The following is a 17,136-nucleotide window of genomic DNA, read 5'->3' as shown; positions in this document are numbered from 1 at the left end:
AGGAAACCATCAATGATATGAACTCAAATAGCAAAACCTCAACCCAGATCTGCACACCTATAAGCACATTCTCACCTTCACACTTTTGCCAAAAACGCTACACACAATAGTTTACAAAACACTAAACGCCAAACTCATGTCACTTTGCCAAGACCCTGCATTTCACAATACCACACTCATGACCTGTAAACTCACCATCAGACAAACATCAGACCTAGGCACTGTACAAGGCAACAGGTGAGTTTACCTGTCTTCAACAGGAATGGAAAGCAACCAGGAGAAGTGAGTATGAGAGGGGCAGCCCACAGTGGAAGATGGGTAAGGAGAAGAAAATGAAGATGACGATGAAGAGAGAGCGAGATCTGGAGGAGTACATGCACATAGAAGACAAGGGTCACATTTACCTATGAAACAACAAAGCACCATTGGTTGCCTAGGTTATAAACAGTGGGCTCATATCAGATCATATGACTTGTGTGCGCCATATGACGACAAATGTAGGGGTTTTATAAATGATTGCATTGTTTTGACTTTTTGACTGTTTGCAGAACATCAGAGGTGTTTTGCTATTTTGGTGTGGGCTTGGGTTTATTGTGTGTAATATTTTAAAAGATGAGAGAGAGAGATAGTCTCTCTGAGGGATCCACTTTATCCCCCTCCTCCACACACACTCTTTAGGCTGCATTTCTCTCTCTTCTCTCTCTCTCCCTGCAACCAGACACAACTCTCCCTATCCTGCTCTCCTCCACCTCCTCTCTCTCTCTCTCTCTCTCTCTCTCCTCCCCTCTCTTTCTCTCCTCCATCATTAGAGGCGTCGCTGCTGAAGCTTGTCAGCAGGACTGGGATAAGAGATAGAGCAGGAAGGCCTTGCTGGCACCATAGCAACAGTAGACCTGCGGACCTCCCCTCTCCTCCTGGGACGGGTGTGTTTGCCACACGCAGGGGAGGAGGCACAGGACAGGAAGGTTCAGAAGGAGGTGTGTAAGTGTGTGTGTGAGTGTGTGTGTGTGTGTGTGTGTGTGTGAGTGAGTGAGTAATTGCGTGCGTGTGTGTGTGTGTGTCTGCGTGTGTGTGCTTGGGGGGGAGGAAGACGCAGGGAGGTGCTGCCACAGGACAAGTGTCCCTCTGATCACACAGACAGCAGCGGCTGGCCACAACAGCGAGAGCCGATCACCAGATGCTGACGCCTGATAAGGAGATACAGGGGAGATAGGCGCCGATAATCATCGCATACCTCAAAAGGAAATGGATTATGATTACCATATTACCTAGCAGGCACAGAAAGATGAAAGCACACACAGTCTCTCTCTCTCTCTCTCTCTCTCTCTCTCTCTCTCTCTCTCTCTCTCACACACACACACACACACTTGCAAACACTGATATCTGAATATACATGCACCAATATTCATGAATGCACAATTGTACAAACAATGTGTACTGTACGCTGTATATTGAACAAACAAAAACATATTTCTCTCTTTTATACACACACACACACACACACACAAACACACACACACACACACACACACAGACACACACACACACACACACACAGGCACACACCAGCACACACAAACACATTCACACACTCTTCTTCCCACAGATCCCAGCACTGCACTGCATAACTGCATGACTACGTACTGAGGAGAGTTTGACCCAGAGCTGATTTGGATGATTTGGTGTAATTCCTCCAACGGGTCCTCTCTTCTGACTGAAAGCCCCTCTTCTCCAACCCACTGGCACTCAGGCATTCAGTTCATCACACACACACACACACACACACACACACACACACACACACACACACACACGCACACACACACACACACACACACAAATACTTCTCAGTCAACTCTCTCTATATTCCTCCTCCCGCTGCAGACAGGCCCAGCTGCTGATGGAGCAGGAATGTATTCGGATCTCTCTCCGATGACTTCCCAGTGACCTGCTAGGCACCCCGGAGCCTGTAGAGGTCTGGATCGGAGCAGGCGTTGTGTGGGCGGAGGGATGGCTGTGTGACACAGTGCAAGGAGCCCTGAGACCTGCTGTTCCCCTTTCTCCCAAGCACAAGCCTAATCTCCAGCGCATGATAATCCGCCATGTCTCCCCAATGAGAACGGCCACGGTCGGGTAAAAAAAAAAGATGCCTGTGCTAATTAAAATGAATTAGATTGAAGGGGGATGTGCCTGCACAGTGTTTATGCACAGACAGAGGTTAATTGTGTAATCAGCAGCTCTGTGGGCAGGACTGTGGTGAGGCTTGGCAGAGGAGTGCCAGGAGGAGACGAAAGGTGAAATGGGCTGTCGGCGCTGCTTCATCACCGAGGAACATTCACAGATTTTAGATGAGTAAAGAATGCAGATTGCGAAGCTTTATTACTTCATTCATCAGATAAATAATGTTACAAACTCTATTATCTCCACTACGACCACTATTACTGTAGCATGAATAGTAATCAGAAGAGTGATTGTCTTTCTCAATCATCATCATCATCATCACCCTCACCCTCAGCAACAAAGTCCTCATCATCTTCATCTTCATACTGTATCTTTTATATGTAGTAGTAGTAGGGGGGTGACACACATGGGACACCTCCAGGAGCAGCTGTGACTGTTTACTTCATTCCAGGGGTGAATGGCCTAAAACTGATAGCGATGTGGAAATACAAACAAGCTCAGACGTCCTGTTATGTAAGCCTGTCAAACAAGGGGTTGGCTCAATGCTCCTCAACATCTGTTGCCATTCAATGTGTTGTTATTGATGACACGGCACAATTTGCCAATGTGAACACCCCATAGATCTACTACTGTATCTGATACGGTAGGAGAAAGAAAATGTCAACTAGAGGGAAGTCGAGGGTGGACAGCAGGCCAGGCCGCTTGGGCAAATCGTTTTAGGATCCTCTGGAGGATGGAGACGTATATATACAGTCCGTCAGTTAGTCTGTTAGACACTGGGCCAGTTGATGACTGCCCGTTCCACAGAGCACCATGGAGGCATTGAGATTGCCCGCCTTTCACTGACTCTGCACCCTCCACACATCCACTTGTTTTCACCGCCTACTGCATTTCCCCAGTCCCACTAAACTTGTGAGACAAGTCGCCGCCGTTATTGTGCTTCCTCTGCACTGACACCTCAGCACTACTCCAGGATATCTGCAAGGACACAAAACATGCGCTGGAATGTTAAGCATATTGAAAATGCCAAAGAGATTATGCCAGTCATATATATCGAGAGAGGGTATGTGTGTGTGTGTGTGTGTGTGTGTGTGTGTGTGTGTGTGTGTGTATGTGTGTGTGTGTGTGAGAGAGAGCGAGAGATATATATAGAGAGAGCACAAGACAGACAGAGAGAGGGAGACAGAGGGAGAGAGAGAGAGAGAGAGAGAGAGAGAGAGAGAGAGAGAAAGCAAGAAAGCAAGAGAAAGGTCACATGGCTAAGTTTCCTGATGTGCTCTGTTTTCATGGGCGGGTGCTTATTGCTGCGTAGTGCGTAGTGCTCCATTGTCACTTCCTTGTGCCCCTGGCAGAGAGCTCTTCACAGCTTAAATCAGAGCCGTGGAGCCCATCAGCATCTCTGCTCGGCTGTCTGTTAGTCTTGCTCTCCGCTCTCTCCTCTCTCCCTTTCTTCCCCCCTTTCTTCTCTCCCTCTCCATCTGTCTGTCTTTCAATCCACACCCCTGCACCACTCTGTGTTTGTTTCAGAGGGAGCTATTAAGGCCACGGAGAAGCTTGGATGGATGACTCTGTGGCTAAGAATAGAAAAAAATAGGACATTTTTTTCCTTTTCTTGAATGATTAGGCCCTATCTCTTTCTTTCTCTCTCTCTCTCTCTCTCTCTCTCTCTGCCTTTCTCATTCTTGTCACTCCACTAAAATGGTTTTAGCCACGTTGAGCCCCTTGAACAGTGATAGAAGGGACACGGGTTTGTCTTAGCCCCATACTCAACGATCCAATCGCTGAGGGGGGATTTGATCTGGCCCGACTCAGTCAGAATCGGGGATGCCGGAAAGGGGACATCTCATCTGGCAAACGTAGGCGTGTGTGTGAAGAGAGGTGTGTCATCTGTCTTCATTTTCCCAGAGATGACCTGAAGAAAAGTCATCAGAAGGTAAAAAAGGTCAGATGTCAAATGTCAGAGAATATCCCTGACCTCATCATAGAACCTTGTTACCTCGGTTGACCTTTTGATCGGTCTCTTCCATCAGCCTCTGTCAGGGGTTGCTATAGTGGATCTCCTATGTGCGCTGGTGTGATGGTGCATATAGATTTCCTCTCTGTGCCCAGCTTCAGCACAACACACTATGGTTTTCTGATTTAATATCTGTTATTAACTCTGCCCAACGGGTAAGCCCACACTTAATGCAAAGATCCCTATTAGTATGTGGACCATATACATTGCAAATAAATTGGTTCCAATTTAATCAAAAATATGGTCCCATACACAAGTACACATGTGTATACATATAGACATGCATATGCATGTAAATGAACAGGAAAGGAGGCCATGGACAGTAAACTATCACAGAAATGACTTCCACTGCAAGAGAGTGGAAGCAGAAAGAGATATTGTACTCCATGGTGAGGAACCTCCTCAAAATTGAAAAGCCACTCTGTAATAAATAAAACACATTAAATATGCGGGGATTCACAGAGTAATTTCATTTTCCGGCGTGGGTAGGAATTTTCCTTCGTTCAAATACGGTGTTATAGATTTTGTGATGTGGTGGCACTGAGAATGAATGTGGGTGTAATTCAAAACAATAGTAATTCATTTTGCCTATAGAGAGAGAAGGGGGAAGCTCTATCTGATGGCAAGGGTGTCTGGAGAGGGGCCACGACAAGGCACTTGAACGCACAGTCTGAGTGAAAAATGGATTTGCCCCAAAGCGTAGCAAATCGACTCCTTCAGGATTCTGTTTTTGTATTTGTATGATGAACAGAGATAGATGGAGTCTGGTGAGAATCAGAGTCTTTTTCCTCATGGTCTGCATGTTCTGTTTCACCTGTTTTTCCTTTACTTCATGCCCCCCCCACAAGCATGCGGTGAAAGAAAAGACATTATGCTGAGTGGCTGCGTGTGTGTGCGTGTGTGAGAGAGAGACAGAGAGAGAGAGAGAGAGAGAGAGAAAGAGAGAGAGATAGAGAGAGACTTGTGTACTTTGTGTCCAGGGCAACTAATGGAGTTGTTCCCTGGCTTCTCTCCCCCACCAGCGGGGGATAAGATCGCAGCACAGTGTTCCCAGCCCCGGCAGCACTGCACTGGGGGGGGGGGGTCGGGGAAGGGGGGGTGTTGGAGGAGCTGTAATGCAGTCCAGTCAGGTCCATGCACCAATACAGTTTACAAACGTCATAATCTCTCTACTCTCCCAGCCTCCTCTCTTACAGTAATATATCTATTTCTATCTCCATCTCTCTTCATTGTCTTCTTCTCACTGTTTCCTCACAAGTTCCACTCCTCATTTAGTGAGTCACGGTCTCAATTAGGTGCTTGGTTCCTCCATGTGGGGAGCACCTCTCCAACCTAATGTCTAATTTATGAACAGGGATGTTCTTGTCCTCTCACGAGGCCCCATAGGCAATTTAAGGAAACTAGGCCAAAATGAAATATTGCTGCAATAATACGTTGAAAACACACACAACGCTTGAAATGCTTACAGGCAATAAAATCCTATCTGAGGGTGTGCAAGGCGGACCACTAAACGCAGGTGATGGACGGTTAAGTGCGATGTTGCTGAATTAGGGACCTCTCTCTTCTGTGTGGTGAATACCTGCACTCTCTCTCTCACACACATACACACAGACAAAGACACACACACACACACACACACACACACCACATATCTGGTTACCTGGGGCAGAATGCCGCTGGTATGCAGTCACTGACCAGCCAGTACTAATCAGATGCTCACAACGCTGAGTCTTGCTCACAATGCTGAGAATTAGCCATATTACTTACTCCTCCTCTTTGTCCCCTATGGGACATAAGGCTTCAACGTGCCCTCTCCATTGCATTCGGTCCCTGGCAGCATGCTGGGCCTCTCCCCATGACAGGCTCATCTGTTCCAGCTCTTGTGTCACAGTTCTGCGCCAGGTGGTTTTGCGCCTTCCAGGTTTTCTTTTGGCTGGTGGTGTCCATTTTAAGGCCACTTTTGGGATGCGGTCCTGCTCCATCCTCAACACGTCCTAGCCATCTCAGGCGTCTGTGCGTAATCTCCTTGATGCTCCGGCTTCCCGTTTTCTTGTACAGTTCATTGTTGGAGATCTTATTAGGCCAAAAGATCTGGCATATTCGTTGGAGTCATCCATTATGGAACACTTCCATTCTCCTCATGTCTGTTTTGACAACTCGCCAGCTCTCTGAACCGTAGAGCAGAACAGACTTTACATTGCTGTTACATTACATTACATTTGGCTGACGCATTTTTAACCAAAGCGACTATTGTTATATAGGAGCATCTTCGTTTTAAGGCTGTATTGTTTTGATCTCCAGATGGGACGGAGTTGGGAGAAGGCACCCTGAGCCTTTCCCAGCCTTGTTTTGGTCTTTTGATGTTCCGCTGTCCTGATGAGACTGCCCAGATAGGTGAAAGCTTCCACAAACTCAAGTGGTTCCAAATTAACAAGGATGGGTGGTGTGGGGGTGGAGTTGACACACAGTTTTGGAGGTGTTGATACTGAGCCCAACTTGTCTGGCAAAGTTCAGCCTATCAGTTTTAGCCTGCATGTTGTACTGGTTGGTTGATAGGAGAGCAAGATCATCAGCAAAGTCACGATCTTCCAGCTGGGAAAACAGAGTCCACTGGATGCGTCTGTCTGCTGTGGTGTTGGTTCTGATCCTGTCTATGGCGACCAGGAAGAGGATAAGGGAGATGATGCACCCCTCTGGACTGCACAGAAAACCACTCAGAGAGGTCATTTCCCATGATGACAGAACTCTCAAAATGTTCATAAAATGTTTTAATGATTGAGATGATCCTTGATCATATGGTGAAGGCCTAAAGGTCTTATAAGACAGACTGACTGAATATCTTAAGTATCTTCCCAGATATACAGTATGTTTTTTTTATTATTATTTTATGAGTACTCTGAATTTGAAGACTGAAAAGTGCTAAAGAATTCCCAAATAAAGACAAAAAGAGTAGAGATTGTGTGTGTGTGTGTGTGTGTGTGTGAGAGAGAGAGAGAGAGAAATAGTGTGTGTATGTGCGTGTGTGTGTTTGAAAGAGAGAGAGAGAGAGAAGCTGTAAATGTAGTGCAAAATAGAGAGATAATGTGTGAGTGTGTGTGAGAATGGAAGAGAAGAGTGAATTGGTATGGGATCTGTTACATGTCTCTAAATTGTTTTTTTTCCCTTACAGATTATACAGACAATGTCAAAGGTAGAGTTATGCCAAGATCGAGTGTTTTCTTATCAAGCACAAAATACATTATTGGATTAAATCTTAGCCTAAGATTGTTGGTTTATGGTGGTAGGTTGCTCATCACTGAAGAAAGACTTAAGGTTATGGATATAATGACCATTCTGAAAACAAAAGGAAATGCAGTCAAACAGTGCAGGCTACTCGAAAGGTGCAGCAAAGAAAAATATTCAAACAGCAATATCATGCGCTTTTCACCTCAGAGTAATCAGCCACCGGCCCATTGTGAATTTGTGAATTCTCCCGACTATCACTCCGCTATTGATCAAGGCAATGAAGAGCAGGATAGCAGTGAAGGACTCTCCTGTTGCTGTATCAGCAGATGAGAAGGGCCTCAGCACACCACTGATGTGACTGTCTAGGCTCATAGGTTAGTGAAGGAGGATGCTTAATCGTAGCCATTCGTTGTTAAGTCCGACGTCACAGGCCCAACAGCTTTTTGGTCAAAAAACGTTTACTAGCGGAGCCAGCCAGTTTTTGCAACTTGTAAACCTTGTCACCATCACCTCTGTTTTATTGAAGGTAAAACAAAATCGGTTAACTTTAACAGAGCAATTACTGTAGCTGTGCAGCCAGATGATACAATCAAGGGTTACGTGCAGGTGAAAAATAGGATTTTATTAGTTTGAGGCAACAAGTGAGTAGTGGAATGACAATTTTCAAGACATGGCTACACTGAATAGCGGAAAAAAATGTTTATTTAAGCTACTGTGTATGGAGAAAACCCGAGCGGCTCTGAAAGCCGTTGGACCCGGAAAAAGAGCTATTAGCCTATTATTGTATAATCATAGTTTAGGACTTTAGTTTAGGACTTTGTATTCATTTAGCAATTTCACAGAACTGTTTACTTGATTGATTTTGATGAAGGATCCTCAGTGTCAACCTTGTTAACAGATGTTTAGCCAAGTTGTTTTCATGTTTCATCATCCACTTTAGACTGTATGCAGAGAAGGTTGTCCTTTAGTCATTTATTTGCTCAATACTGAATTATTGTTCTTTCTTTCTTCCTTCCTTTCATCCAATTAGTTGAAGTGAGCTTATTTGAGTATACTAATAATAGTTGTTGGCTATTTTTTTTTTCAGTGCTGACTCTAACAGCCTGACACCTACCTTTACGTGCTGAGACGCAGCAACATATAAACTCAGAGCTGAAGATGAGCTCAGATCCATTTCAGAGCATTGCCTCACACCACTCACTATCGCCCCCCTCGCTTGTCTTAAACTAAACTCAAATCCAACTCATCTATTAATATTTCAATGTGTTCATTTTATGAAGTACATAACACATTTAAGCTTTCATCATGGCTTGTTGCAGATAAACACTTATACTTCTCAACACATTTCCATTTCAGATCATGTCCAAGAGTATAGATGAATTAGAAGTCCTCTCCTTCACAATACCCAAAAGCACTGTGTCAAACACGGAGACCTTGAAGTCATCTTTGAAGACATGGGGAGGGAGATCAACATCAGCGTTATCCTTACAAAAGCCCAGAAAAGTATGTTTTTTCTGTGGCAACTGAGTATGGTGTGCCACAGCAGTTTAATCAGTTCTACACCACAGTCACTGAATCATGTCCTGTGCGCATTCACCCCTGTCACTACTGGAGCAGCCACACGACAGGATTGGATCAGACTACTGCAACCCGTAAGGACAGCAGGGAAAAATCATGGGTGCTCAGTTGCACATTCTTTGGAACCATTGCATAGGCAGGGAAAATCATTAGAGATCCCTCACACCCTGGACAAAACATTGTTCAACTCCTCTCGCACGCACTAGCTATATAAGCCTGTATAACACCTACCATATAGGCACAGAAACAGTTTATTTCCCCATGCCATCATCCTCCTATAAATATCTGATTAGTATAACCTGCTATGCCATAGATACTCGTATTTCCTCAGATAGTTATTACATATCTACAAATACTGTGCTGCATACTTACACATCACAATTGTGTTATCCGATTTCACTTTGATGCATATTGTTTGTTTTATAATCTGTTTACTGCTTGTGTATTGTGTAACATCTGTGGATAATCTTTACATTGTCTACATGGCTTGAGAGTCACTAATGGCCAGAACCAATTTCCTTTTTACCATTCTTGCTCAATACAAAAAGAGAAAGATAGAAAGAAAAGAGAGAGTACTATAGTAGCACAGAGTAAAGCATGACGCAGTATGCTACATGACAAGGAAGAGTAAAGCATGACTCAGTATGCTGCATGACAAGGAAGAGTAAAGCATGATGCAGTATGCTGCATGACAAGGAAGAACAAACTGTGGCCAAGTGGGAAGACAACAGAGAGGACTCCAACAGAATACAACACAACTGACATCAAATACATGTAGATGAGAAGAAACAGAGAGAATATAAGAGTGGAATATAAACAATAAGATTAACAAATGACAAATTCTATTTAAACTTGAGGAGTGCCACTGAGGTCAAGATTCAAGGAAATGTTCAATGTTTATTTTTAATGTAAAAACAAGAATCATTGAGCCTCTTCAGGCCTAAAGTACTGCTGTGCTGTATTTGTGTGTTTCCATTTACACATCTCTATTCACAGACATGTGGATCCTGGGGGACACCAAAATACACCACAGTCCCAAGCCATGCAAAACAAAACATACCAGGAACAGCACATGAATAATACTGACAGTGACAGAGCAAATACAACCCCATATCAGTTGGGATGTTGTGTAAAATGCAAATCAAAACAGAATGTGATAACGTACATACTGAGTTGGTAGTATGTTGAATCCTGCAGGTGTATATGCATATTTTCTAGCTTCAGTTTCCTTTACAACAAAATGTAAAGCATAACAAGCTCCATGTAGGTAAACATAAACGTAAACTTGATTATTACTGCACGACCTTGAGGCCAGTGTGTGCCATGAAGTTTCCAACCCACCTGCCAATTCTGGTGTGTTTTGGCCTGATGGTTTTTGCTGCAGTTTCTCCACCATACGGTGCAGAGGATCTTGGTGCAGTATTTTCTGTCTCTCTCCCATCATATGAGGAGGGATTTCACCTGTACGCCACCACCTTAATTTGCTCATATTCTTTCACTTTTCTGCGTGTGTACAGTACATTACTCCCAGCATACATCCTCCCAGTGAGCCTCTTGGTCCCAGACCAGCCAATTAAACTCTTCTCTGGCCTCGTTCTGGTGTTGGTCTCTTCCCAGTTCCCCCAGCTCCCCCATTCCGTCAGCAGTGAAGGGGCTGGGTATCAGCTCAGTACAGGGTCCCTGGAGGGCCACGGTGACCTCTACATATGTTTTACACACCGTAGGAAATCTCTCCCTAATGCGGTGCAGGAAGCCTTTTTGGCCGTATGGGGGATACAAGTCCTAAGAGAAGCAAGGTGTGGAGGTGTTCTCAGTTCTGGCCTACTTTGGTGAGTCTGTGTGAAGTTGATTACCCCTGGAGAAAACAGACCAACACTTTTCTCTACATGGAACAACACATCTGTAGCGGGTAACACACACGTACATTCTCTCTCAAACGTGTACACACAATCTTTGCCTCTCTTTCTCTCACATACATGTGTTCTTGATTGCTTTTTATATCAGTGTTTTTATACACACAATGAATCCAGCATCCCCGTCTCTGTGGTGTCTGATCAACATCTTGGTATGTACCTTCATTACATTTTAGTGCTAAACACAAGGCTGTTATGCACGCTTTGAGCATCATAATATCAAGGGGAGGCCACACAGAGACTGTAAAATTAAGTAATTTAATTAAAAAATCCAAGGCATGTTGATATAGCGACGGATGAACCAGAATTATTTTTGTATTATTAAGTGACCCACCATAGCTAACAGTTGAGCAATCATTCTGAATCAAGCTGACTGGGGAATGGTCTTCTGTTGCACAGTGGTACATAGGCCTTTTCCTAAATATTTACTACAATATCCATATGCGTCCTATAAGCTTTAACACAGTCTAATTTCTCTAGTTGACAATAACCTTCCTTTACTGACACGTTCACATGTACGGATATGAATATGTGAATCGAGCTACTGAAAAAAAATAAGCTTGCAGTCGCTAGATTTCCAAGAACAAGAGCACCACTTCCTGAAATAGCTGAAATTAAATGGCTATCAGCACTTCATTTTCAGTAAAATGTCCAAAGCAGAAGGTTGATTTGTATACCCCCTTTCCCCCTTACTCCTCTTCCTCCACTCCTCGAGCTGCCCAGCCATCCCATTTGACGTCTCCTGTCGCCTCGCTTTGCTCCAAACTTGGCCCTCTGAAGATGAAATAAAACAGCATATAATAGAGTAACCATGAATCCATGAAAGAACCTGTCACATGAGGCAAGTCTCCCGCTGAAGCATGTGACTAGTTTGTGCTTAGATTCTCTGATTAGAGTGTGTCAACGCCAGAAGCTAAGTGGATTGAATAATTACCATTGCTTTGGTGACCGTGGATTCAGGAGGAGAGGGGAAAACAGAAGTCACAAAAATATTATAATAAAAAAAAAAAATCACAACTCAGAGAGAGGTTTGTACACAAGCTGTCTATCATAGGAATTGTCCAAATTTCATGTGCTTGAAGGATCCTTTAAAGTTTCAAATCACTAAACAGTCATGGTCACAGACTAGAGATGAGTTTTCATTCAAAACATCAAAAGATTATCTAAAAAGGAAAGATAACCCTATTAACTCCAAGAAACTCAAAATATCTGTGTTTTTTTTTAGAAAATGGATGTTTATGACTTGTATGTTTATGTGCTGTCATATGATCTAGCCCAGGGGCGCAGGAGGCACGGGGGACGTGGGGGATGTGTCCCACGCAGTGCTGAAGAGACAGCCGTCGTCCCCCTCACTTTTGATAAGGAAAAAAAGCCGTATATACGCTAAATAAATAATAACCTATAGGGTTTGCGCTAACTATGTAAAACTCCCCATTAACAGCATCACATCACTAACCACAGCCATCTACAGTACTGTAAAACTGCACAATCTCATATTCACTCTGTTGGATATCTGAAGCCAGTTTGTCTACTAACAACCATCATTAGAGATGCTTTTCGTTTGGAGCGGCATACTGGTAGGCCATCAAAAGCATAACATTTTCGGTTTGGTTTAGGATCGATCTAATTTACTTTTGGACTGTTTGATTATATTGCTAAATGTTGGGACTGATGGGCACTGAACTCTGGGAGGTATTTGATGGTTCACTGTTATGTTTCATGCAGTTGAGAAAGTGTCGGGATTTCCACCGCTGTTTATTGCGAGACAAGGCAGCCATTGAATAGGGGTTGTGCTGTAATAGAAACCTTTTTGCGTAGCCAAGTAGCCTAAATTGAGTTATTGTTTAATTATGCATGATTTAGTAGGCTTCAGCCTCTGGCAATTAGCTCGAAAGGGGCGGCAAGACAATGAGCTTGAGAACGTGTGTTGGAGACCCATGGTAGGAAAACGACTTTATTAATCCAACCAACAATATAATAAAATATTAAGAAGAGTGTCAGGATTGGCGGATAGGACCCAAGCGCAAGACTCTTCCAGGCCGAGTTACAGACAAAAAACACTTTATTATCAACTACAAACTTTACAAACTACTTACATACATACGGGGCTTCGACAAGACAAACAGAGAGACGATCCGACAGGGAACAAAGAAACAGGAGGGTACAAATACACATACCAATTAACAAAAAGACAGAGGACTGGACGGAACCAACGAGACAATAACAGGGAACAGGTGAGGAGGCAGAAATGGAGGGAAAACAAACAAGACAGGAAGCAGACCAAATAAGGAGATGGGGCGGAGACAAAGACAGGTGACAGGCAGGTAACACAGAGCACATGGGGAACAGGCAAAAACAAACACAGGACAATACACAAAATGGCCACCAGAGTGGCACAAACGTATCAGTCCAGGCCAGATCCTGACAAAGAGGTGTTATTTCATTGACTTAAATCGAAGGAATGTCTTCTAGTGCTGGTGGACTGATGGCAATTGCTGGTATGGTATAGGCAAATATGAGAACCTTCCTTTATTTGTCCGGGCCGGCTATAAATAGAATCAATCCCGTGCATAATTTGAGGATTTATGGTAGCCTATCTCCTGCTCAACATGACATTAGCTGTTATGTTTATTGATAACAAACTCAACTAGCCTACTGATCAACTCGTTTTCACTAGCCTAACTATAAAATACAAGTATATAGGCCTACCCAAAGTTTTTGTTCTAAGATTTCAAACATAATTTAAAGACACAAATTGGATACTTCAGTTACCTTGGTGCATAAATCCCAAAGAGTAGGCGACCACACCCCAGAGTGATGGGACTTTCTTACGCGTTCAGTGTGGGGTATAAACAAGCTGAGAATTTAGCGGTGTCACGTCTGGCTGTCACAGACATAGGGAGCTCTTTGAAGCTTGGGATAATGTGGTACAGTTACTACAGTAACAGTATTTTATTTTACTTCTTATGTAATATATTTTTTTTTTCAATTTTATAAATGCTTTGTTTAAATGCTGTTGGAACAAATAGTTGATTATAAAGGCAACTTTCTGTTGCAATTTTCTGTGTGTTCTGGACTGGTAACTTGTTAAGCCAACATGTTCTAACATTGCATAAATATTAACTGCAGACACAGTGGAGAGTTGATTTGGTTTATACCAGACAATTTAGGTACTGTAGGCCTAACTAGGCTATTTGATCATGTAGTCTATGTTTGGATCATAGGCATGATGATTCATTCATGGCTTCATAAAATATCAACATCATGTTGCTTTTAGAGTATACCATTGGCCCAAGTAGTGTAAAATAAATCTAGCACATAGCAAGAAGCTGGTCTGAGGGCAGATCTGGCGTTGTTCTCATCTCACAGTTTTGACAATTTTAATCAAACAATATTTTGAAAACAATCAATGGTATTATCTTAATATTCTGGCAAGTTTAAAATATGATGGTCGAAAGTGGGCCAGAGGTGGCGATCCGATATCTGGAAATCTGATTTCACTATGGGTTTGTGTTCACAATTTGGTCCCCCTCACTTTCAAAATATCTCCTGCGCCCCTGATCTAGCCCTTCATAAATCAGTTAAAACGTAAACAAATCATTCTTGCACAAGAGATAGAAAATGCTGTTTGACTGAAATAATTTAATTTCACTGGAGGACAAATGCCTGCTTTTCACTTGAGGCTGCATAAGATAATCATGCACTGAATAAGTTGGAGCGGAACCCTCAAAATAGCCATCACCCAATGATAGATCTTGTTTGTCTAACTTTAATTTAAGTGACTGCGACCCTTTGAATGAAACAATCTCATTTGGAATTTGGGGGATTGACACTTCCTTTTGAGTCTTGTTCAGATGGTAGTGTGGAGTACATTTTCATGGAGGTTTCTGGAAGTGATGGCGGAACTCAGACAGATGGCAGATGACAGATCTGCTTCCTGGCACCATAACCCACCTGTGTGTGTGTCCCTCTGGCATCCAACAGAAGCGTAAACAGGAGAAGGCCCTTATCCATCACCTTCCCATTAAGAAACGCCCCGGTCTAAACTGCATGTCTGTTGTATCTCATCAACTAGTTATCCTGCTACGTGTTGCCAGGTTCCTGGAGAGAAATAAGCAAGCAGGTCTATAGAAGCAAGGCCAAAAGTATATAAATAATAAATAATAAAAAAAAATAAACTGACTAACTAATGTGGCTTTCCTGAGCTTACTTCCTTGTCTTCCTTGTCAGGATGAAGAACAGCTGGAAAAAGATATCATGTAGTGTATGCATATCCACCATGACTGCAATGGCATTTTTTTTTTTACTTCAGAATGACTACCCTAAAAGTACATTTAATCGGCAAGGTGACCTAAGTAATAGGCTATGACGTAACAACATTTGTCCAGAAAACAGTTGCAGTTGAATTGCTTAACTGCTTAAAATGTAAATACAGAATATTCAGTCCAACCCTCGCGAGGCTTGATCCAGTTCAACTGTGGTACAAGTAGCGGAGAAAAGCAGCTAGAGAAACATATCAGATAAATGATAAGGTAGCCCACCGTTGTTTACCTAATCCGAAAACAGTTCAATACCGCTACCAGAAAACGTCAGAGCTAAGCGGAGAGACACCATATAAGGTAAGTGTTTCCCTTGTTCTTTTGTGGTTTCACTCTAAATATGCACAATAGCCTGTTTTTATAGAGATCCTTCGCCGGAGGAGCTCATGAAAGCGTGTCCTTTTATATAACTGTCGGAATTAATGATTTGGTAGTTTGCCATGTGTAGTAGATAGACCTCAGTAAGCTTTATATAAAAACATGCCGCTTTTTACGGACTCGGTAGGCAGCATTTGGAGGACGTTGAGATTTAGATGAAAATAGACTTCTTTCCCTGTGTGACTGACCTGAAGTTAATTCTAAGAAAGAATTAGCCTATGTATTTCCTTTCTGGTCAATCCGGGTCAATCTGTTATATTTTTGTTTCGGTATTCCCCATTTTGCGAATTTTCATACAGCGCTACGTAGTAGTGTATCCACGTGCTCAGTGAGTCATGTTTCTTATATGGTATTATCATTCATTGTAGGCTACGTTATCCTCCTGCGCAAGGGATAGGGACACCTCTGGTGCATGCCCACGTGGGTGGGTGAAGGGTTTGCACTGACATATAGGTCTCAAGTTGGCAGAATAACTTTTTTACCTCAGAAAATAGAGTAGGCCTATAAAGAATATAAAGCATTATAAAACATTAGTCGTTCAAATCTGACGTGCCACACCGTTCTTATCAAGCAGCATCTGCAGTTTCATAATTCCCGTTTGAAACATTGTCTGGTTCTGTCATGTAATGGAAGTTGTATATGTAGCCTGCCTACCTCTCTGTTTTGCCTGGTGCCTTGTGAGGTCTCTGGTTGACTAGTCAGACTCAGTAGACTGATGGTGCTTATGGGGTTTAATCTGTCTGTGGCTGATACTGTCTTCCTGTCCCCTCTGCCCTCTGATACCATCACCCTTCTCTTCAGCAATTCCCCACCCCCTCCCCACACAAGCCCAGAGGGTTGCTCTTTTTCTGCCTGTCACAAACAGAGCACAGAGTAGATTCATCTCGAATGAAGGGTTAGGCTGCTGTCCACTGACAGTTCTCATTCTCAAATGTCACACTAGTTAAAATCACAATAAACAGTTATAGTAATACTAGCAATAATAGCTAATATAATATTGATAGTCATACTGTACTACACTAACAATATAATAATACAATACATAGGCTATGCATTTGTGGCTGGCTGCTTTGCTCTGGATATGCCACAACACTGTGCCACTTGTTGTGCCATGGGAGCGTACGTGTCATTCTGTCCATGTCTGTTGGGTTCACGCAGGGTTTTATAGTACATCTTTGGCAACCGGGCGGTGGTGCCATTACATTGTGTTGTGGCATATGTTGGCACTGCTGCAATGGACATCCAGGTTGAGGCCAAGGCATTTCACAAGGTCACCGAGCTCTGATCTGTGGCTCAGGCTTATTGTTGCCATCGACGAGACACAACAGCTGCAGACTTTGGCTACATTAACAATTTGTTCCTCTTCCTCCCTGTCTCTTGCACTTTCCTTGTGCTTTCCGTGTGCCATCCCTGGTCTCTGTAGGAACCCCCCAACACTCATTAACCTTGCAGTAGACAGCATCTTCCCTGTGGAACAAGACCAAATGTTGGTGCTATAAGTAGCACATTCATTATCATTGTTGAGTCG

The 17,136-nt window shown here is 43.2% G+C and overlaps 1 protein-coding gene and 1 long non-coding RNA gene across 6 annotated transcripts in view; one reads left to right on the top strand and one right to left on the bottom strand.

Annotated features, from left to right (window-relative positions):
* The window catches only part of LOC143121579 (cholinesterase-like), a 78,427-nt gene that overhangs the window by 39,108 nt on the left and 22,183 nt on the right, over nt 1-17,136 (top strand). For 2 of the 4 annotated variants that reach the window (XM_076281995.1, XM_076281996.1), the window contains exon 1: nt 15,386-15,530. The exons of the other annotated variants lie outside the window; for them this stretch is intronic. The gene's annotated coding sequence lies outside the window, so the exon portion shown is untranslated. Of the gene's footprint in view, nt 1-15,385; nt 15,531-17,136 lie in introns of those variants that run through there. 4 annotated transcript variants of the gene reach the window in all.
* On the bottom strand, nt 11,191-16,503 carry LOC143121580 (uncharacterized). 2 transcript variants are annotated; one of them, XR_012986514.1, is made up of 4 exons: nt 16,263-16,503; nt 15,095-15,414; nt 14,866-15,012; nt 11,191-11,685 (listed from the first exon to the last, which is right to left on the bottom strand). It is a non-coding gene; the product is annotated as an uncharacterized LOC143121580 (long non-coding RNA). The 2 variants fall into 2 exon arrangements; XR_012986515.1 differs by having other exon boundaries at nt 15,099-15,414.

Source organism: Alosa pseudoharengus, unplaced genomic scaffold (assembly GCF_046254945.1).
Source record: "Alosa pseudoharengus isolate Yale_2024_CS ecotype anadromous, Long Island Sound unplaced genomic scaffold, YU_APseudo_1.1 YU_APseudo_1.1_scf_13, whole genome shotgun sequence".
Taxonomy (NCBI): Eukaryota; Metazoa; Chordata; class Actinopteri; order Clupeiformes; family Clupeidae; genus Alosa; species Alosa pseudoharengus.
Note: the sequence above shows the minus strand (reverse complement) of the source record. Positions and strands in the feature narration are given on the sequence as shown.